The following is a 24,454-nucleotide window of genomic DNA, read 5'->3' as shown; positions in this document are numbered from 1 at the left end:
CCCTGTACATTTAGTGTTAAACGGGCATGTAATGTTTAAATAAATCTGTGGAGTGTTTATCTGTTTTGAAACCATCAAAGTTACTGATCTGTGCTCATTAGCTGTGGAGACTATGTATGAGCCATTTATTCTGGTCCTGTTTAGATCAGCGAATTTGAGAGGCATTGCTATCATGGGTATTGTTCCTGTTTGGGGATGTAAGTGAGAACACACCCAGTAGTTACTAGCGTTGCTATGGGTTGCATACAATTTTAACATTTGGATGGAAGGGTTATTTTTCCATGTCTCAGTTCTCACAAACAACAAAAAGAAAAGAAACATCATCATCATTTTTTCAAAGGATATCACTTCAGGATTTTCTTGCAGTGACTGGCGTGAATCCAGGTGGGCTTTCCTTCCAACTTGACAGCGGAACCGGTTGTCAAAAGCACCAAATGTGGTCCGTCACATTTTGGTTCTAGTGGCTTTCTGATGTGTCGCTTGACCACTACCCAGTCACCTGGTTGGATTCTGTGAATACCTGAAACAGAATCTGGGTCGGGGAAAGATTTATATACACCTTCATGTATTTTATTCAATGTTATTTGCAAAATCTGAACATATTCTAACAGACTAGAGTGAGAAGCCTGTAACTGTTGGGGAAAATATAGCCCTGTTTTGGGTGGCCCTCCAAATAAAATCTTATAGGGGGATAGCCCATGTGGTTGTTTAGGGGTAGTTTGTACGGAATATAGGGCTAATGGCAAAGCTTCCACCCTTTTCCTGTATCTACTATAATTTTTGCACATCTGTTTTTCAAAATACCATTAAGTCTCTCAACTTTACCACTACTTTGTGGATGATAAGGTGTATGGAAAGCTTGCTGTATGTGAAGGGCTTTCATTACCTCTTTCAATACTTCCCCAGTAAAATGGGTTCCTCTGTCACTCTCAATAGTTTCAGGAACTCCATATCTACAAACTATTTCATTCAAAATTTTCTTTGCTGTTATTTTTGCACTCTGGCCAACCTGAGAACATGTCAACACACACTAAAGTGAACTCATAGGTTCCTATTCTGGGCATCTGAATATAGTCTATTTGAATTCTTTGGAAAGGGAAATCTGTCTTAGGAAAATGCTTTTAGGGAATATGGACAGGCCGACCTGCATTGTACAGAGCACAAGTGAGACATGAAGCACAAAACCTGGCTGCAAATGCACTAAATCCAGGTGCTATCCAATAGCAGTCAGTAAGTGCCACCATCGTGCCCTTAGCAAGATGACTAATGCCATGTGCCAGTTGTGCTAAAACTGGGTACAAACTCCTGGGTAGACACCACCTGTTGTCAGCGCTCCACAGGCCCTGCTGATTTTGGGTAGCATTACGTTTGATATACTTATCCTTATCTTCATCAGGGGCCTGGTTCTGGAAACTGAATTAAAGTTTCTACATCCCACTGCTCTTGATGAGGGGAATCTGTCCCCGCTACCTGGGCGACCCCTACAGTGGGTGTGACTCCAAATGTCATAAGGGCAGCATCCTTTGTCGCTTGGTCTGCTAAAGCATTTCCTCTGGCTGTCATGTCATTTACCCTTGCATGTCCTTTTACCTTCAAGATGGCAACTTCTGCTGGTTTTTGAAAGGCCTCAAATAGCTGCTCTATGAGTTTTGCATGTCTCACTGGCTTCCCTGCACTAGTCAGGAAGCTCCACGCTTTCCAAATAGGCCCAAAATCGTGAGCTATTCCAAGAGCATATCTGCTGTCAGTGTAAATGTTTCCCCTTTGATTCTCTAGAGTCTAGGAGATGACATGCTTTGACTACAGCACACAACTCCACTTCTGAGCTGACATCTGGGGTGTCAATGCTTCCTGATGTAAAATGGTGTCTGTAGTGGTTACAGCAAACCCTGTGTGTGGCTGACCATCATAAGTGTAAAATCTGGAACCATCTACGAATAAGTGTGTGTCACAATCTGAAAGGCTCATCTTTTGCTGGTGTGACAGAGGTCCTTTCTACCTCCATCAGAGCCATACAATCATGAGAAAAACTCTCAGGTTCTACATCAGTACCATTTGTTACATCTTCCTCATCAATTATAGGAAGAAGAGTAGCCGGATTTAAAGTAACACATCGTTTGATTGTTAAATTCGATGGAGCAAAAAGAGTAGATTGGTACTTGTCAAATCTACTGGCAGACACATGTCTGGTATTTACTTGATTCATGATTTCCTGTACTGCATGTGGCACATACAGGATCAGAGCAGAATCTAGTACAAGCTCAGTTACTTTGTCTAGCAGCAAAATGCAGGCTGCTATGGTTCGCATACAACTGGAGGAGCCTTTGATGAGAGGGTCTAATGAGGCTGATCCATACATCACAGGCCTCTGTTTGTCTCCTTGTAGCTGGGTGAGTACACCTGCAGCAAATCCATTGACTTCATGACAGAACAACGAGAAAGTATTAGTATAGTCAGGAAGTCCAATGGCGGGAGCTTCAGACAAAATTTTAATAAGCTCCTTCATCTGCAATTCATCGTCCCATGTGAGTTTGAAAGAGTTTCTAGTGGTAGCCTCATATAGATGAGCCATAAGTTCTGATGCATTTGGAATCCAGTCCCTACAATATCCCACTAACCCCAGGAAGGCACGTAGTTGCCGTACATTTCTTCTTGGCTTTTCACATTTTTGTAGAGTTTTAACTCGATCTGGGGTTAGGTGAGGAATTGCATGTGAAATGCAGTGACCCATGAAGATCACTTTCTCCTGGCAGTATTGTAGCTTATCTTTGCTAGCTTTGTTGTTACTGTTATAGAGACACGAGAAGACTTACTGTTTCTCTGCTACAAATGTCCTTTGTATCAGAACAAATAAGCAAATCATCTATGTACTGAAGCAAAACTGTGTTTGGGTATGAGGGGGACCATTGGTCCAATACTTGCTTTAACGCAGATTATATTCAGAGGGGCTACTCACACAGCCTTGGGGCAATCTTGTCCATGCTAACTTTTGGGCATCATGGGTAAATGAAAAAAGGTGCCAGCAATCTGGGTGCAGGGGCACCGAAAAGAAAGCATTTGCAAGATCAGTCACTGTAAAGCAGGTGCTGGAGGCAGGTATTCCACTTAGTAAAGTGTGGGGGTTAGGCACGATCGGGGTATCTGCATCAATTATATTGCTAATGGCTCTCAAATCATGCCCCGTGCGGTATGTCACCTGCCCACCTTTCTTGTCTGGCTTCTTTGCAATTGGGAAGAGGGGTGTATTGACTTGGGACTTAATTGGTACAACAACCCGTGCTGCTTTCAGTTGAGTGATTTGATCCTTTATCCCCTCAGTCTGAGCTATACTCAGTGGGTACTGTTTAATCTGTGGGAGATCATATTTGCTGGTGGCCCATAATTCAGTGGGAATCACTTTCAATTCTGGTGTAAATGGCGGAGTAGAGTCTTGGATTAAAAATACTCCACAGGCAGAATTTAAAACTTCTTCTGACAGACTACTGACCACTTGAGCTCCTGTAGGAGTGTAGTCTATGTTTGCTAAAATTTGATTCAAAATATCAGCTCCCAAAAGATTGGTAGGAACTGTGTCTGAAACTAACACTTTAGTGACAATTTCTGTTTGCTGTCCTAGCCTGAGTTTAAGTGGCTTGGACTCAACCAAATCAGTAGAGGTCCCGGTTAGGCCAACATCAGAGATAACATTTGTAGATAATAATCCTGGAGGTAAGTGGTCTATGTTAAAAACACTTCGGCTTGCACCAGTATCGATTAAACAGGTTAATTCTGTTTCTCCTCCAGGATAGGGGAGCTCTTGTAAAAAACTTTTACTCTGGCCTCGGGACCATTGTCTCCCCTATTTAACATGATTGATACTGGCTTGCCATTTTCCTATGCCTGATCCACTGCTTTTGGCAGAGAACTGGGATCAGCAGGAGGTGCCTCTAAGCTCTTTTCCAGTCTACGGTCAGGAAGATGACAGAATTTGGCTATGTGTCCTTCCCCATCACAATTGTAGCATATAATTGGTCCCTGATTGCCATGATTTCTGAAATTTCCTTTGCCTCTTCCTCTCTGCTTTCCCATGTACATAACCTTGGGTTTGCTGTCTTTTTGGTTAATCCTGTTTTCTATGGATAACAGGATAGGCAGGATGTCTCAAATAGACATATTGCCTGCCTCAGACCTTGCTGTGAACAACTTTTCTTTCAACTGGGGTATTAAACCATCAAGAAACCTTTGTCACCAGTTGTGTAGATGGACTTGCAGTTTCTCCTGCCTTCTCTTCCTCTATTTTAATGCCTGATTCCTCAGCCATAAGCCCCTGCTGCTTCCTCTTTCCCTTGCTTAGCATTCATAAATTCAGCATGTCTGGTTTGTCCACATATTTGGGGCAATTTTTCCATCAATTTCTCACAAACCTCCCGTCCATTAACCATCATTACCTAGATTTTTGACGTCTACACCACATTCTTTAAGTATTATTATTATATAGGATTTATATAGCGCCAACAGTTTACGCAGGGCTTTACAATATAAAAGGGAAACAATACAGTTATAATACAATAAGATACAGGAGGATTAAGAGGGCCCTGCTCAGAAGAGCTTACAATCTAATAGGGTGGGGCAGGTGGTACAAAAGGTGAGTTTTCAGGGATCGCCTGAAGGTAGCAAGAGTAGGGGATACCTGGACAGGTGGAGGTTGCGAGTTCCAGAGGATGGGAGAGGCTCTGGAGAAATCCTGGAGATGAGCATGAGAGGAGGAGACAAGAGAGCTTGAGATTAGGAGGTCTTGAGAAGAGCGTAGAGGACGATTTGGGCAATATTTGGAGACAAGATTGGTGATGTAGCTCAGGGCAGAGTTGTGAATGGCTTTGTATGTTGTGGTTAGTATTTTGAATTTAATTCGCTGGGTGATTAGGAGCCAGTGTAGGGATTGGAGGAGAGGGTTGGCAGACACTGAGCGGTTGGTAAGGTGGATAAGTCTGGCAGCAGCATTCATGATAGACTGAAGAGGGGATAGCCTATGGAGAGGCAGGCCAATGAGAAGGGAGTTGAAATAGTCAAGGCGAGAGATAACAAGGGAGTAAATGAGGAGCTTGGTGGTTTCATTTGTTAAAAAGGGGTGAATTTTAGAGATGTTACGGAGGTGAATTCTACAAACTTTTGACAACGATTGGATTTGAAGCTGAAATGACAAGTCAGAGTCTAGGATTACACCTAGTACCCTGGCGTGAGGGGAGGGACTGATGGTTGCATCGTTGATTTTGATGGAAAAGTCATGGAGGGGGGCACAGGCGGGGGGGAATATTAATAGCTCAGTTTTACAGAGATTTAGTTTAAGGAAGTGGTGTGACATCCATGCTGATATGTCAGTTAGTAAGTTAGTAATGCGAGAGGAGACTGAAGGAGTGAGGTGAGGAGTAGACAGATAGATTTGGGTGTCACCAGAGTATCAGTGGTATTGGAAGCCGTGGGCGGCTATCAAGTGACCAAGGGAGGAGGTGTAGATAGAGAAGAGAAGGGGTCCAAGAACAGAGCCTTGGGGGACCCCCACAGAAAGGGGCAATGGAGAGGAGGAGACAGAGTTGTAGGTGACACTGAAGGAGCGCTGTGATAAATAGGCAGAGAACCAGGATCGAGCAGAATCTTGGAGGCCAAGGGAATGTAGTTTATTGAGAAGGAGCGGGTGGTCAACAGTATCAAAGGCCGCAGAGAGGTCAAGTAGTAGGAGAATGGAGTACTGGCTGTTGGTTTTAGCAGTTAGTAAATAGTGAGTTTTAGTAAGGCAGTTTCTGTGGAGTGCTGTGAGCGAAAGCCAGACTGTAAAGGGTCAAGAAGGTTATTTTCACTGAGGTAGGAGCTAAGACGGTTGTAGACTAAGCGTTTTAGAAGTTTAGAGGTGAATGGGAGCAATGAGATGGGTCTTAAGTTGTTCAGGTTGGTAGGGTCCAGTGAGGGCTTTTTAAGTATGGGAGTAATCTGCACATGTTTTAGAGTGGAGGGGAAAGTGCCACTAGAGAGGGAGAGATTGAAGATGTGAGTGAGGGGGCATAGGATAGAAGAAGAGGGTGACAGTAGTAGTTTTGAGGGAACAGGATCCAGGGGACAATTGGTTAGGTGGGCATCTGAGAAAAGTTTTGTAACCTCTTCAGTAGTAGCCAATTCAAAAGAGGAGAGTGTTGAATGTGCTGTTAGGCAAGGTATGTTGGGTGGGGAAGATGTACGCACAGTGGAGCTATCCTCACAAATTGCATCAATCTTGTCTTTGAAGTGATTGGCAATCTCTTGGGCATTGAGTGAGTTAGTGAGTAGAGGGGGTGGGGGACGAAGCAGAGAGTTAAAGGTTGAGAAGAGCCGACGGGGACTGGATGACAAGGAATTAAAATGAGAGACAAAGTAGGCTTGTTTGGCAGGATGGAGGCATGAATTGTATTTTAGAAGGGCAGATTTATATAGGGTGAAGTCTTGCAGGCATTTGGTTTTACGCCACAGTCATTCAAGAGCACGGCAATGTCTCTTGAGATTTCTAGTGTTGTCAGTTTGCCAGGGTTGTAACAGTCAGGGCCTGATTCTGCATGTGGGTTAGAGGAGCAAGTGCATCTAGTGATGATGAGAGTGAACTGTTGTAGACAGAGGTGGCCAGGTCAGAACAGGACAGGGGAGAGATTATGTCATATAGGTGGTCAGTAGCAGAATAGAGAAGAGAAAGGTTAAAGTGGCGAAGGTTTCTACAAGTAATTGTTTGCTGCTTGGGGGGATGGGTGGTTGGAGGAAAGAATACAGTGAAAGTAATGAGGTTGTGATCAGAGAGAGGAAAGGGGGTGTTGGTGAGGCTGCCAGGGTTGCAGGGATGGGAGAATACAAGGTCAAGGGTATTACCATTGGAGTGAGTGGAAGTATGTGTCCATTGGGTTAGGTCAAAAGATGAGGTTAAGTCGAGAAGTTTAGCTGTAGTTGGGCTGTTAACATTGACAGGAATGTTGAAGTCACCAAGAATTATAGTGGGTATTTCAGAGGAGAGAAAGTAGGGTAGCCAGGCAGCAAAGTCATCAAGAAAGCGCAATACTGGCCCAGGAGGCCAATAAATTGCTGCAATCCTCAGCGAAATGGGAGAAAACAGACAAATACAGTGCATCTCAAAAGAAGAGAGGGATGGAGAGGGAGGGACAGGAAGGATTTGGAAGGTGCTTTGTGGGGATAGAAGGAAGCCAACTCCATCTCCTTTCTGTCTGTTGGGTCTGGGGGAGTGAGTCCAATGGAGACCACCATAGGAGAGGGCAGCAGGAGAAGCTGAGTCAAAATTTTGAAGCCAGGTTTCTGTTATGGCGAGTATGTTAAAGCCACGAGAGATGAAGAGGTCATGTACAGATGTTAGCTTGTTACAGATGGAGCGGGCGTTCCAAAGGGCGCATGAGATTGGTGAGCTGCTTTGAGGAAGCAGGGGGATAGAAATTAAATTGAGTGGATTGCGGTTGCCAGAGGGGGAGGGGTATTGGATATGTGGCTTGCAGTTGGAAAATGGCTGACCAGGATTAGGAGAAATGTCACCTGAGACTAGAAGAAGGAGGAGGGCAAGAAAGGCAAGTATATAGCCAGACATGTTGCTTCCCACTGCTTAATAAGAGCTGAAGAATGTCAGTAGCAGAAGCCTCATATGCTTCCTGTGCAGCGTCTCTTCTCTGTGAGTTTTATCTGACCCTACCATGCGCCTCTGACCCAGGTCGCCCACCTCAATCCACAGTCAATGCAGGGAACTGCAGATACTTTTCCCTATCCACACACAGTCCAAACCTTGAAGGGGGACACAAACACATTCACACACACACGTTACCCAACCAGAAAGGTCTGAGTGGTCTGGTTTCCTTGAGAACCGACAGATAGGATACATAGGAAAGGCAGAAATATAGCAAGCTTAAGGGCAGCTTGCCTAGCCGGCATTTGAGGTCTGCGTTTCCCGATGATCCTGATCGAAGTGCGGTTCCTTCTGGAGACTCTGCGAAACTCCTGGCTGGCTCGCCAAAATTGTTATGACTAATTTCTGATTGGGACTCTAAAACAAAAGTTAATACTGCAGCTGCAGGAACAGATTCACAGGACTAAATCACTGTGTTTAAAATGTCCGTTCATTGTCAAAATGTATTATAGATAGAAAGAAAGGGGTGGTGTGAGATGTTATTAAAAACTAACAAATAGAAATATGTTATTGAAAGCTAACAAATAGAAATATATTATTAAAAGCTAGCGAATAGAACAATTGAAAAAGTAAAACCTTGAGAAGGGGGGGGGTAGAGAGCGTTTAGTTAGGAGATGTGTCTGTGTGTTAGGTCAAGGTTACAGAACACATTTCAACAGTGAGAACAAAATGGAGTCTCTTGTGCTTAAATGAACAGTACAGTGAATGTCCATGTCACTTACAAAGGGAGGGAGACAAAAGGAAGTGAGAGGAAATCACAATGAAGGGAAATTCTCTCCTGTAAGAGTTAATATGGGAAAAATGTGTCTCCACTGATGCTTTATCACCAATCCTTGTTTCCCTAATAACCCAAAATTTTCAAAAAAACAATTATCATTGGGACAGAAAGTGAGGTGAAATCTTCTGAACAGGGGCACAGACAGCAAAAAAAAATGTTACAGGGGTGATAACCCTGCCCTATATTATCCAAAAAGCTTAAAAAAAAAAAAAATTCAGAGTATATAGGGCCTGGGGGCCCCACGCCTTTTTTTTTTTTTACTTGGGTGCGGGGTTCCCTTTAATATCCAAACCAGACCCAGAGGGCCCAGTAATGGGCTGGGGGGGCAACATTACATTACAGCCGCAAGCCGTTTTAAATGACTTTTTTTCCTTTAGAAATGTCATTTTGTGCAGGGTCTGTTCTAAACATGGGAAAAATGCACCACTTTACAGGCATACTATAGACACCCCCCAGGCACGATATTTAAAGGAATATTACACTTTTATTGTTTCACTTTAAGCATTATTAAAATCACTGCTCCCGAAAAAAATGTCCATTTTTAAAACTTCTTTTTGCATTGATACATGTCCCCTGGGGCAGGACCCTGGTCCCCAAACACTTTTTATGACAATAACTTGCATATTAGGCTTTAAAATTAACACTCTTGATTTTTCACGTTCGAGTCCCATAGACTTTAACGGGGTTCACGTCTTTGCACAAATTTTTGGTCTGTTTGCATGTTCTGCTGCAAACCGGGGGGATGTTCGGCTCATCCCTAATAGAGAGATTCCAACTCTACCTCTCTTTCATTCTCTGGGTCTGCATATATGTTTCCAATGAAGGCCACCATGAGTGAGAGCAACTGTAGGGCAAAGTCAGGTTTTAGTAACAATAAGTATGATAAAGCAGTTAAAGAAAATAATGTTGTTGACAAAGGTAAGTTTGTTAAAGACCAAGCGGGAATTCCAGGGGGCACATGAGATATGAAGGCTGGTTTTTGGAAGTAGGGACATCTAAATTAAACTGTGACGGTTGCAGCTACTGCCAAAGGAAGGAGGGAGCTTGTTGTGATAATAAAAGTTAGACTGTGGTTAGGAAGATATACACAGAAGTTAGGAGAAGCAGGAGGGTGTTGGTAGTAAGATGGGAGTGAAATTTGTATGACGGCACATACCCAAGTATCCTGGCAGTAATGAGTGCCGTAACAGGGAAGGGGCAGAAGTAGGGGTGATATATATAGGCAGTGGAGAGGATGGGAGGGGTACAAGAAAGAGTTTTTGAGGAGACAGGGCACTATTGTGAGAAAGAAAGTTAAGCCTAGTACACACGGGCCGAATCTTGGGGCGACCTTATCCAGTTCCATAAAAAAACGCCAACATTTGGCCCATGTGTATGGCAGCCGGTCCAACAGACTGGCTAAGAGAGCTGACCAGAGTGTTCTGGCAGGGGGCCCGCCCCCCTGTCGGAAACACAATAAAACAGCAGGGGAGATCACTGTACTAACATCGGATTGTTAGTACATCGGCTCAGATCAGAGCTGTAAGGTTTTTTTTATTCAAACCCACACATCACATGGAGCAGTTTTACCAGGTAACGTTGGCAGGTGGCCCTGCCCCTTACCTATTTTCCCACTGTCAGATGGCGGAGCAGGATGGATCTGGACATTGCTTTTTTATTTTTAATAAAGGGATTGTCAAAATTTATCTTTTTGACACTTTTTTCCCACCAACCCCTCCACATATTTGGGTGTTCACCGAACACGCGAACAGGCGATGTGCGGGCCGAACTTATGCTTGGTCTGAACTGCTCGCCCAACATTACTCTTTACATTCTGAGCTCCACTTCTTAACCATGTGAACTATCAAAAAGTTGCACTATGACTAGTGAGTGTGACTGTGGCAGAAGAGATAGAGGAAATGCTTGCTTCTGCCTGAAGCGGACTGATTATATCATTCTCATTCTCCCAAAGTGCTTCATTCTAATTACTTGACTAGAGCTAAAGAATAGCTTTTTTTTTAAAGGTTAGAAGTACTTTAATGTATTTATGCAGACTTGTAAAGTTATTATTAAGCACATTTTAAATACATGTTTCACCTATCTAGGATGCACTCTAACTGTAACATGATTAAGAAATTAGGCAAGCACTTGCTATCCAACATTACTTGACTAACAAAGAAGAGTTCCAATTTTGCCTGAACTTAATTAGATTAACCACTTAAGGACCGGACCATTATGCTGCTTAAGGACCAGAGGACATTTTCCAATTTGGCACTGCGTCGATTTAACTGCTAATTGCGCGGTCATGCAATGCTGTACCCAAACGAAATTTGCGTCCTTTTCTTCCCACAAATAGATCTTTCTTTTGATGGTATTTGATCACCTCTGTCGTTTTTATTTTTTGCGCTATAAATGGAAAAAGACCGAAAATTTTGAAAAAAAATGATATTTTCTACTGTTTGTTATAAAAAAAATCCAATAAACTCAATTTTAGTCATACATTTAGGCCAAAATGTATTCGGCCACATGTCTTTGGTAAAAAAAATGTCAATAAGCGTATATTTATTGGTGTGCGCAAAAGTTATAGCGTCTACAAACTAGGGTACATTTCCTGGAATTTACACAGCTTTTAGTTTATGACTGCCTATGTCATTTCTTGAGGTGCTAAAATGGCAGGGCAGTACAACCCCCCCAAATGACCCCATTTTGGAAAGTAGACACCCCAAGGAAATTGCTGAGAGGCATGTTGAACCCATTGAATATTTATTTTTTTGTCCCAAGTGATTGAATAATGACATAAAAAAAAAAAAAATTTACAAAAAGTTGTCACTAAATGATATATTGCTCACACAGGCCATGGGCATATGTAGAATTGCACCCCAAAATACATTCAGCTGCTTCTCCTGAGTACGGGGATACCACATGTGTGGGACTTTTTGGGAGCCTAGCCGCGTACGGGGCCCCCGAAAACCAATCACCGCCTTCAGGATTTCTAAGGGTGTCAATTTTTGATTTCACTCCTCACTGCCTATCACAGTTTCGGAGGCCATGGAATGCCCAGGTGGCACAAAATCCCCCCAAATGACCCCATTTTGGAAAGTAGACACCCCAAGCTATTTGCTGAGAGGCATGGTGAGTATTTTACAGCTCTCATTTGTTTTTGAAAATGAAGAAAGACAAGAAAAAATTTTTTTTTTTCTTTTTTCAATTTTCAAAACTTTGTGACAAAAAGTGAGGTCTGCAAAATACTCACTATACCTCTCAGCAAATAGCTTGGGGTGTCTACTTTCCAAAATGGGGTCATTTGGGGGGGGTTGTGCCACCTGGGCATTCCATGGCCTCCGAAACTGTGATAGGCAATGAAATGTGTGTGTGAGTGAAATCAAAAATTTACGCCCTTAGAAAACCTGAAGGCGGTGCTTGGTTTTCGGGGTCCCGTACGCGGCTAGGCTCCCAAAAAGTCTCACACGTGGTATCCTCGTACTCAGGAGAAGCAGCTAAATGTATTTTGGGGTGTAATTTCACATATTCCCATGGCATGTTTGAGCAATATATCATTTAGTGACAAAAAAAAAATTTGTCTCTTTCCCGCAACTTGTGTCACAATATAAAATATTCCATGGACTCGACATGACTCTCAGCAAATAGCTTGGGGTGTCTACTTTCCAAAATGGGGTCATTTGGGGGGGTTTTGAACTGTCCTGACATTTTATGCACAACATTTAGAAGCTTATGTCACACATCACCCACTTTTCTAACCACTTGAAGACAAAGCCCTTTCTGACACTTTTTGTTTACATGAAAAAATTATTTTTTTTTTGCAAGAAAATTACTTTGAACCCCCAAACATTATATATTTTTTTTAAGCAAATGCCCTACAGATTAAAATGGTGGGTGTTTCATTTTTTTTTTTTTTCACACAGTATTTGCGCAGCGATTTTTCAAACGCATTTTTTGGGGAAAAAACACACTTTTTAAAATTTTAATGCACTAAAACACACTATATTGCCCAAATGTTTGGTGAAATAAAAAAGATGATCTTAGGCCGAGTACATGGATACCAAACATGACATGCTTTAAAATTGCGCACAAACGTGCAGTGGCGACAAACTAAATACATTTTTAAAAGCCTTTAAAAGCCTTTACAGGTTACCACTTTAGATTTACAGAGGAGGTCTACTGCTAAAATTACTGCCCTTGATCTGACGTTCGCGGTGACACCTCACATGCATGGTGCAATTGCTGTTTACATTTGACGCCAGACCGACGCTTGCGTTCACCTTTGCGCGAGAGCAGGGGGGGACAGGGGTGGTTTTTTTTTTTCTTTATTATTTTTTTGCTTTTTTATCTTATTTTTAAACTGTTCCTTTCATTTTTTTTTTTTAAATCATTTTTATTGTTATCTCAGGGAATGTAAATATCCCCTATGATAACAATAGGTAGTGACAGGTACTCTTTTTTGAAAAAATTGGGGTCTATTAGACCCTAGATCTCTCCTCTGCCCTCAAAGCATCTGACCACACCAAGATCGGTGTGATAAAATGCTTTCCCAATTTCCCAATGGCGCTGTTTACATCCGGCGAAATCTAAGTCATGAAATGCTCGTAGCTTCCGGTTTCTTAGGCCATAGAGATGTTTGGAGCCACTCTGGTCTCTGATCAGCTCTATGGTCAGCTGGCTGAATCACTGGCTGCATTCTCAGGTTCCCTGTTGAGACAGGAGAGCCAGAGAAAAACACGGAAGACGGTGGGGGGAGCCGACCGCTGGCTGAAAAGAATGATACCAAGATGATACCTAAACCTACAGGCATCATTCTGGTATAACCACTCAAAGTCGTGAATGGCGTACCTGAAGACAAAAAAATGGTTAACAATAAAACACAGTAAACGGTAAAGTATAAAAAATTGCATACCTGAAAAGCAAACATGATAAAACATAATAACAATAAAACATTGCAGAATAGAATACAGTAAAAAAGAGCAGGAAAATAGAGAGAGAATAGAGAGAGAGAGAACAATAAAACGACAACTATTTTTTTTATTTTATATATATATATATATATATATTTTTTTTTTACACTTTTTTTTGTAACTAACTTTTATAACTGTAACCGGTTCCAGGTTCGGGTCTCTCAAAATGCGATGGCATCCTGGGAGACCCTGTGAAAGTGTGCCTAGTCTGTGCAATGCTGTACCCTACGCTAATACTCAACTAGTGAATGGTAGCGTTCAAAACATTCACCAATGCAAAGACCAGGATTGTCAGGACAGGAGGGACAATAATAGGGGGTGTCACGCCTATATCCGCGCTTGCTGCAGACACAACATCTTTTTTGGGGGGGTTTGTTGGGTAGGGGTACTCGGGAGGACATAAAGAAAATGCCTCTCATGCAGCCGACTGCATTTGGTTGGGGATGTGAATGGGGGAAGTACGGGCGCTGCAGAAGTGGTGGGTTCCCAATTAGGATTGGCGAATGTAGCAGGAAGGGCACTATGTGCACGACGGGCCTGTGTTTGTCTTCTTCTTGGTGGCAGCGGGACACTACTTGTGCTTGCCACCTCACCAGCTTGAACTGCACTTATGGGACTCGCCACGTCACCAAGTGTAACTGCAGTGCTGGTTTGACTACGACCGGGGTGTACTAGGCCACTGGTGCTTGCCAGTTCACCAAAACGCTACCAAAAAAACTGTTAGCGATCGCAGGGATCAGGCCTGACTCTGCGAACGCTGCAGTTATGCGTTTAGTGTTTTGTAAGTGACAGTGATCGATCGATACTGCACTTGGGTGGGCTGGGCTGGGCCGGGCGGAGGGGAAAAACGCAGGTGCTAGCAGGTATCTGGGCTGATCCCGCTAACACTGCGTTTTTGGGAACCCTAAACTGCTGGGGATGCTAGTATAGATCTGATCGGATCAGATATTGATCCGTTCAGATACTATACCACTAAGGGAGGTGTACGGTGCGTGCGTGGGTGTTAGCGCTACTGGCGCTAACCTGACGCTGCTTGGGGCTGGTGCTTACCAGTTCACCAAAATGCTACCAAAAAAGCGGATAGTGATCGCAGGGATCAGGCCTGACTCTGCGAACGCTGCAGTTATGCGTTTAGTGTTTTGTAAGTGACAGTGATCGATCGATACTGCACTTGAGTGGGCTGGGCTGGGCGGAGGGGGCAAAACGCAGGTGCTAGCAGGTATCTGGGCTGATCCCACTAACACTGCGTTTTTGGGAACCCTAAACTGCTGGGGACGCTAGTATAGATCTGATCGGATCAGATATTGATGCGTTCAGATACTATACCACTAAGGGAGGCTTATGCTGCGTGCGTGGGTGTTAGCGGTACTGGCGCTAATCTGACGCTGCCTGGGGCGACGCATATCACCGCCGGGCGATCAGGGGGCTAAACCTTTATTCAGTAATAAACGGCGGGTGCCCTGACACTATAAAAAATAAACAAACTAACCAGTGTCACCCGTAACAGTTATACAGTGATCAGTGGTGAAAGGGTTAACTAGGGGGCAATCAGGGGGTTAAAACATTTATAATATAGTATATGGGGGTCCCTGTCGCTATAAAACTCGGACGGCGAACCTAAATATTTACGTTCCTAACTAGCGTCACCAGTGACACTAATACAGCGATCAGAAAAATGATCGCTTAGTGACACTGGCGACAGGGGGTGATCAAGGGGTTAAAACTTTATTAGGAGGGTTAGGGGGGTACCCTAGACCTACAGGGGGCTAATACTAACTGCCCTAACACAGTAACTGTCACAAACTGACACCATGCAGTAATCAGAAAAAAAAAAACTGCTTGGTGTCAGTGTGACAGGGGGAGGGGTGATTAGGGGGTGATCGGGGGGCGATCGGGGGGTAAAGGGGGGTGTTATGTGTGCCTGGCATGTTCTACTGGGATGTGTTGTGTTTGTGCACTCACTTGGATGTCTTCTCTCCTCGGCGCCGGAACAGAAACTGCCGAGCCGAGGAGAGATGACATCACATCCTCTGCCTCTGTGTACTACACAGAGGCAGGGGAAGCATCTCATTGGCTGGGAGCGATCACGAGGGGGGGCCACGATCAGATGGCCTCCCCCTCATCTCTGATTGCTGCCAGACCAAAGGCGACCGCCTCAGGCACCGGGGGGGGTCCGATCGGACCCCCCACACGCAGGAAGGCAATCACTTACCAGGTACGTGATTTTGCCTGCCCGTGCCATTCTGCTGACGTATATCAGCGTGAGGCGGTCTTCAAGTGGTTACGCACCTGGCCCAGCTGGCATACATCCCTTTTCCTTAAGGCCCCTTTCACACTGGGGTGGGATGTCCATCGGCGGTAAAGTGCCGCTATTTTTAGCAGCGCTTTACCGTTGTTTTAGCGGTGGTATTCGGCTGCTAGCGGGGCGCTTTTACTCCCCGCTAGTGGCCGAGAAAGGGTTAAAAACCACTGCAAAGCGCCTCTGCAGAGCAATGGGCAGGAGCAGTGAAGTGTATACACAACGCTCCTTCACCACTCCAAAGATGCTGCTAGCAGAACTTTTTTTCCCCTCCTGCCAGCGCACCGCTCCAGTGTGAAAGCCCTCGGGGCTTTCACATTGGAGACAAAGCAGCGGCACTTACAGGGCGCCTTGCAGGCACTATTTTTAGCACTGTAGCACCTGCAAAGCGCCCCAGTATGAAAGGGGTCTAATGGACCATTATATATTGTTTTCTTATGTCCTCTTTAACTAGGTCAGTTGTACAAGCCTAGCATACAAGTGATGTTAAATGATTATTAAAAAGAGTGTTTCATTTGAGTCAGGAAACCATAGATCAACTTCTGCTGTGTGTAAATTATTTGAAAGCATACTTGGGGATAATGTACAAAAATATAAGGTAGAGAGAAATCTAATAATACAAAAATACCAAAGAGAAGAATAGGACTTTACAGTGCTCAGTCACAGCCAATTGAGGATTTGTGCATTACAGGAACAGATATATATCTTTTACATCTTGATTTTCAGGGCTTTACTGAAACCTCTTTTTATTCTTTGCGAATAAAAATTCCTTATGCCCTTCAGCACACCTTATGAATGTCTTTACATATAAAGACTTCCACTCCTCTCCATGTGCTGAAAACCAACGACAAAAGGGTCTCCCAGGAGTAGACGGACCATAAAAGAAACATAGATAACCAAATAGTACAGACTGCTGCAGCAAATTTATTTTAAAAAACTAGAATGCACTCACATGTAAAGAGATTTCACAGGCATGTTAAGAAACAGGTAATCTTGATTCTCAAAGATGACGTCACCACCCCGCCTGACACGTTATGCCCAGATTGGTTTTCTCAAAGGCTTGGGTTAGTCACCGGTATTACGCTCAATATAGCTCTCAATATAGCTCTCAATATAGCTCTCCTGCGGGCTGGTTACCATAGCAGCCCAACAGCACAGAGTGCGGTCACCATGATGCCGAAGGCCAACAGGACACTAAGAGGCTTGCTTTCATATCCAAACAAAGTTAAGTGAGCCTACAAAGGGGTATTTTAAAGATTTACAATCCCCAGACATTTGCAATACTGACATTGGACTCCCATAGCCCTCATATTAAAACATGCACAAAAATATACAAAGCAAAGATAAAAAGACAGCTCTACTGAATGGTTCTTCTTGGGAAATAATCTCTTGTATAAGAGATACTCTTGATCTAATATACAATATATACACAAAGTTTATAACAAATCATGAGTAAAAAGTATATATATATAGATATATAGATATATATCTATATATCTATATATATAGATATATATATTGATATATATATCTATATATATAGCAATTTAAAAATGTTTTACTTAATAGACATAATAGGAAATTAATAAAAAATGCCTCTCAGGTTAATTAAATATCCCCAATATCTTCAGTCAGCTAAGTGTATAAAAAAAAAAAAGAATAATCTATCACAATAGCTAAAAAATAAATAAATACAGAAGTATGTAATATATATATATATATATATATATATATATATATATATATATATATATATATATATATATATATATATATATAATATATATACATACACACTCCTAAAGAAAAAGATGAGAAAAAAAAGAAGGTGATAAAAAGGAAGTTCATGGAGTTACTAATATACTATTAAAGAAATTCAAGTCAAATTCTATATTAAGTACCCTTGGATGTAAAACCTTACATAGTTACATAGTAGGTGAGGTTGAAAAAAGACACAAAGTCCATCAAGTCCAACCTATGTGTGATTATGTGTCAGTATTACATTGTATATCCCTGTATGTTGCGGTCATTCAGGTGCTTATCTAATAGTTTCTTGAAGCTATCGATGCTCCCCGCTGAGACCACCGCCTGTGGAAGGGAATTCCACATCCTTGCCGCTCTTATGCCCAGTACACATGGTCGGATTTTCGATGGAAAATGTCCGATCGGAGCGTGTTGTCGGAAATTGCAACTGTGTGTGGGCTCCATCGGACATTTTCCATCGGATTTTCCGACACACAAAGTTTGAGAGCAGGCTATAAAATTTTCCGACAACAAAATCCAATCGCATCAATTCCGACCGTGTGTGGCCTTTTCTGACGCACAAAGTGCCACGCATGCTCAGAAGAAATTCCGACACGGAACAGCTCGGTCTGGTAAACTTAGCGTTCGCAATGGATACAGCACTTTCGTCACGTTGCAATGTCAAAAATGGTTTAATACAGCGCACTCTCTTCTTCTTTATAATGTGAGAAGAATTAAGTCGTTTTGCTGCTCATATTCACACAGACTTCTCACAAACTTATTTCTTTATTATTTATCAGGATTCCCTCAATATATTTTGATTTGTCACATCTAACAACATTATTTTGGTGTTTTTTTTTTTTTTTTTATGGTTTTAAGGCAGATTAGTTATTTTTGGTTTGTATTTTTTTTCTAGGCTGATTTTTGTTTTTTTGGATTTTTATTTTTTCTCCCGAAAATTTTTGTGTGTGTTACCACAACACCATTGATATGTTGTTCTATTTAATCTGTAGGAGATTGTTTGGTGTTGTTGTCCCTTGTTAATTTCACATTGTATTTTACAAATGTACCTGAATCGTCACCAACAAACTGTCCTTTTTGGATGAAAACACACATAGGAGATTATAATTTCCCCAAAAAAAACATTTATTAAGGGCTCACAACTAAACAAAGAGGGAGGCAATGCTGGAGAAACTGCAGAAATGGGTGAAGCCTTGGACCCCCAGGGCACACATCAACTATTTTCAAGCAAAATTGGTGGCCTGAGGAGTCCTTATCTAAGGAAGTGCAGTCTGGTCCAGAAGTCCCAGAGATCCGGAAAGCAGCAGATGACATCTGTGTCCCCAGGCTGTGGTCATACAAGAAACTGCAGCTTCTGTCAAACCAGACTGAATCCAGGGTCATCACTCTCTTGTCTTCCTTCCACGCTTCCTTCCACGCTGTGGCTCTGGTGGTGGAGTTGTGGCAGCAGGAGGAGGAGGAGGAGGATGGTCCAACTCAATCACGTCGGTCTTGGGTGTTAGTACCCCACTCACCCCCTTACTTAGGACTTTATAAAGCAGGTCCTCACATAGCTTGCGTTGACCCTCCTGCATGCCCTGCAGTTTTGTGGCAGCCATGCAGGCAAAGGCCTCTTCAGGAGTGGGTAAGGCTCTGAGGGACGCAGAAGCCACCTGAATGAGCCTGAGCGCTGAATCCTGTATGGGAGTCATCTTCCTCGCTCCTTTGTATGGAAGGCGGAGGGGAGGAACCTGCGATTCAGTCAGGCTGCGACTGGTCCCAGGCTTCTCCTGGCTGCCACTTAGTCCCGCCTCCTCCTGGCTGCCACTAATCCCCACCTCCTCCTGACTGCCACATTCCACAACCTCCTCCTGGCTGAGGTCTTCCTGTGTATGAAAAAGGGACATAGTTTGAGTTTTTTCTACATCAATCACACACAATTTTCACCTCCTAACTGTTGCAAATTGAATGTTAACAAATAGAACAGACTATCGTTCTGTACCCAGGATTTTTCATTCTTGTCCCAATTTTGGGTGCCCACTACTGTCTATTGCTATGTAAAACACTTTTTTCAATCAGCAATTAGTGATCAATAATAACATCTAATAAACATCATTTATTTATTGACCAGAAATCTGGAGAACAATGCTATACCTGACTCCAGCTGGGCTCCTCCACTTCTTCCTGGCTGGAAGGCCCAGGTTGGACATTGGAAGCCTCAGCTGGGGTGGAAGGAAGAGTGGAAGGAAGAGTGGAGAGGGATTCCCTGACTTCAGTGTGGTCTGACAGAAATCGCAGTCTCTCATAGTACCACAGCCTGGGGACATAAACGTCATCTGCTGCAGCTCCGGATCTCTGGGAATCTGTGACCTTCTTACGCTCCCTAAGATAAGTGCTCCTCAGGCCACCAATTTTGGTTTTTAAATAGGGGATGGTTGCTGTGGGGACCACCGGCTTCACCAACTCCAGCAGTTTCTCCAGCGCTGCCTGCCTCTTTTGTTTATTATTATAATGGGGGTGTCTCACCTGCCACAGACAGGGCAGCTCCCTGTATTTGTCTATGAACAGGGGGAGGAAGTTGTGATCATTAAAGCCATCCATTTTCTCTGCAAGACACAACACAAGACAAACCCTAAGGTCAGGCCAAACTCTCCTAATCTTTTTATTATTATTATTATTATTATTCAGGATTTATATAGCGCCGACAGTTTACGCAGCGCTTTACAACATTAGGGCAGACAGTACAAGTACAATACAATTCAATACAGGAGGAATCAGAGGGCCCTGCTCGTTAGAGCTTACAATCTAGGAGGGAGGGTCAAGTTATACAAAAGGGTAATAGCTGTGGGGGATGAGCTAGTGGAGAAAATAGTGCAGTTGTTAGATGGAGGCAGGATAGGCTTCTCTGAAGAGGAAAGTTTTCAGGGATCGCTTAAAAGTGGATAAATTTGGAGACAGTCTGGCAGATTGGGGTAGGGAGTTCCAGAGGATAGGCGAGGCTCGGGAGAAGTCCTGGAGGCGGATATGGGAGGAGGTGATGAGGGAGCTAGAGAGCAGGAGGTCTTGGGAGGAACGGAGATGGCGATTAGGTTGGTATTTTGAGACTAGGTTAGTGATGTAGCTGGGGGCACAGTTGTGGATGGCTTTGTAACCTATTGTTAGTATTTTTAATTTAATTTGTTGGGCGAGTGGAAGCCAATGGAGGGATTGGTAGAGAGGGGTAGCAGACACTGAGCGGTTTGTAAGGTGGATGAGTCTGGCAGCAGCATTCATGATGGACTGAAGGGGGATAGTCTATTTAAAGGTAAGCCAATGAGGAGTGAGTTGCAGTAGTCAAGGCAAGAGATAACCAGGGAGTGAATCAGGAGCTTTGTGGTTTCACTGGTTAGAAAGGGACATAGTTTAGAGATGTTGCGGAGGCTGAGGCGGCAAGCTTTGGAAAGTGATTGGATGTGGGGCTGAAAGGAGAGTTCAGAACCCAGGATAACACCTAGCACCCTGACATGTGGGGACGGGTGGATGGTTTTGCCATTGCTCTTGACAGAGAAGTCCGGGGAAGAGGCACGTGGGGGAGGAAATATTATAAGCTCGGTTTTGGACAAGTTGAGTTTGAGGAAGTGGTGTGACATCCATACAGATATGTCGGTTAGTAAGTTAGTGATTCGTGAGGAGACTGATGGGGTGAGTTGAGGGGTGGAGAGATAGATTTGTGTGTCATCAGCATAGAAATGATATTGAAAGCCGTGAGAGGCTATCAACTGACCCAGGGAAGAGGTGTAGATTGAAAATAAAAGAGGTCCAAGAACAGAACCTTGGGGGACCCCGACAGAGAAGGGAAGAGGAGTGGAGGAAGTAGAATTGTAAGTGACACTGAAGGTGCGTTGGGATAGGTAGGATGAGAGCCACTGAAGAGCACAGTCACGGAGACCGAGGGAGTAAAGTTTTTTGAGGAGGAGGGGGTGGTCAACCGTGTCAAAGGCAGCTGAAAGATCCAGAAGTAGGAGTACAGAATAGTGTCCGTTGGTTTTTGCAGTTAGTAGGTCATTTGTGAGTTTTAAAAGAGCAGTCTCTGTGGAGTGCTGAGGGTGAAATCCAGATTGAAGGGGATCAAGAAGGTTGTTTTTAATGAGGTGGTCACTCAGTTGGTTGTAAACCAGGTGTTCAAGGAGTTTAGAGGAAAAGGGGAGCAAGGAGATAGGGCGTAGGTTGTTAGGATTGGTGGGGTCCAAGGACGGCTTTTTAAGTATGGGGGTGACCAGTGCATGTTTTAGAGCATTGGGGAAGATGCCAGAGGTGAGGGAGAGGTTGAAGATGTGGGTTAGAGAGTGTAGGATGGGGTCAGAGGGTGACCGTAGCATTTGAGAGGGAATCGGGTCCAGGGGACAGGTGGTTAGGTGGGCGATAGAAAGGAGTTTAGCAACTTCGTCTGTAGTAGCAGATTTGAATAGGGGGAGTGTCAGTTGTACCTGTTGACATGGGGTCTTAGCTGGGGGAGACACCTGTAGAGCGGAGATTTCATCGCGGATTGTATCAATCTTGTTTTTGAAGTGATTAGCGATTTCCTGGGCAGTGAGTAAGTCAGTGGGTGGAGGCGGTGGAGGACAAAGTAGAGAGTTGAAGGTAGAGAAGAGTTTACGGGGATTGGATGAGAAGGTGTTAATAAGAGTTGTAAAATAGGTTTGCTTGGCAGTGTGGAGGAAAGAATAGTATTTTTGGAGGGCAGATTTGTATTGGTTGAAGTCTTTGAGAGACTTAGTCTTGTGCCACAGACGCTCAAGAGCACGACTACGTTTTTTGAGAATTTTAGTGTCATCTGTTTGCCAGGGTTGTAGGGGTCGAGGCCTGATTCTGCATGTAGTGAGGGGAGCGAGCTTGTTCAGGGTGGAGGACAGAGATTTATTGTAGATGGACATGGCTTGGTTGGGGCAGGACAGGGGAGAGATTTTGTCATAGAGGTGGTCAGTAGCAGAATAGAGGAGAGAGGAGTTGAAGTTGCGAAAGTTTCTACGGGTGATGGTTAGGCGATTGGAGGGAAAGGTGGTGGAAGACAGGGGGAGAGAGAAACTAATAAGGTGATGGTCGGAGAGAGGAAAAGGATTGTTTGAGAAGTTGCATGGAGTGCATAGGTAGGAGAATACAAGGTCAAGCGTGTTGCCATCAGAGTGAGTAGAAGCCTGTACCCATTGCTTCAGGTCAAATGAAGAGGTTAGACTAAGAAGTTTAGAAGTAGCAGGAGTGTTTGTATTAGCAGGGATATTGAAATCCCCGAGAAGGATTGTGGAAATATCTGAAGAGAGAAAGTAGGGTAGCCAGGCAGAGAACTCATCAAGGAAAGTTGATAATGGTCCAGGGGGCCGGTAGATCACAGTAATTCTTAGGGAAGTAGGAGAGAATAGACGTATACAGTGGGCTTCGAATGACGAGAGGGAGAAAGATGGAGGAGGGTGAATAACCTGGAAGGTGCTCTGAGGGGATAGGAGGAATCCCATTCCACCTCCCTTGCGTCCATTAGGCCTAGGGGAGTGAGTCCAGTGAAGGCCACCCTGGGAGAGGGAAGCAGGAGAAGGGGTGTCATATTCGTGGAGCCAGGTTTCGGTGAGAGCAAGTAGATTAAAGGAATTAGTGACAAAGAGGTCATGAACAGCAGTGAGTTTGTTGCAGACAGAGGGGGAATTCCAGAGGGCGCAGGAGAGAGGGAGGCTGGCGTTGGGAAGAAGAGGAATGGAGACTAAATTGTGTAGATTGCGACTACTGCCAGAGGGTGTAGGGTGATGGTGATGGGTGTGTTGAGCACAGTTAAATAAGGGGGGCCCAGGGTTTGGGGAAATATCTCCAGCGTTCAGGAGAAGCAGAAGAGTGAGGGAGGTAGTATGAGAATATGATTTGTATGAGGGGACATGCTTCAGTATCCTGGGGGTATGTTAGCAAGTGGACTTAGGGTTAGAAAGAGGTGATGAGTGCAGTAATAGGGGGAGGGGAGAAGTGAGGGTGATATGTACAGATTGTGGGGTGGAGCAGAGGGATGAAGAAAAGAGAGTTTGAGGAGAGAGGCAGCAATTGTGAAAAGGAGGAGAGGTAAAGAGAGCATGTTTTAGAGAGGAAGATGATAAAATTTGGAAATGGGGTTACCTGCAGTCTGTTATAGTTTTCTTTGTGCAAATCGCTGAAGTGCAAGAGCAGAAGTACCACTTATTTAAAGAACCCCACTTCTTTGGAAGAACCCACTGTATGTGCAGCCCCCTGTATGTGCTCCCCCGTAAAGAAGGCCTTGTTTTTATACTGTGTGTTGGGTGTGGGTTGAATCTGGCAATTAATATATTAGGAGGGGATATTAGGAACACAGCTAGCAGGGCATAACTTTCACACCACAATCAAACTGCAAGGGGACGAAAAGGCCAAAATTGTAAAGATAAGGAAACCCATAATTTAGGTAAGGCTTAATGGCTAAATAAACATTGAACTAATGTGAGCAAGGCTACAGATGGAGTTGAAACAGTGGTGACAAACAGATTTACCAAATATGCATTTGTGCAGTCAATATATTCAGTCTGAAGGTATGTGGAGGTATAAACGCAGGTTTACCAAATATGCATTTCTGCAGTCAGTCAATATATTCAGTTTGAAGGTATGTGTGACAGACCTAGCCAGAACAGAGGCTGTTGGAGAGGACTGTATGCAAGCCTGTTGCCTTTTGATTATGGGCCCTGGATTTTCAATGGAACAATACTCTTTGTGAGGTGAATGAGAAATCCAGGCTGAACTGTACTAATCGGACTCAGTCGTGTATATATGTATATATTGTATAGGGACTCCTTACTGTAGATTTGTGTCCCTGAAGAGGGAGGGGGGATTCCTCCAGCAGCCCCCTGCTGATAAGACTGATTCATTCTGTTGGGACACATCCTGTGAGGAGATGGTGGTGTCATCAATTCCAACTACCTGTGTTTATGTTAATTGAATGAGCTGATCACATTGTCCTCTATACAATGTAGGAGACGGGACGACTC

This window comes from Aquarana catesbeiana, linkage group LG03 (assembly GCF_042186555.1).
Source record: "Aquarana catesbeiana isolate 2022-GZ linkage group LG03, ASM4218655v1, whole genome shotgun sequence".
Taxonomy (NCBI): domain Eukaryota; kingdom Metazoa; phylum Chordata; class Amphibia; order Anura; family Ranidae; genus Aquarana; species Aquarana catesbeiana.
The sequence above is the reverse complement of the archived record's forward strand: the minus strand, read 5'-3'. Positions refer to the sequence as shown.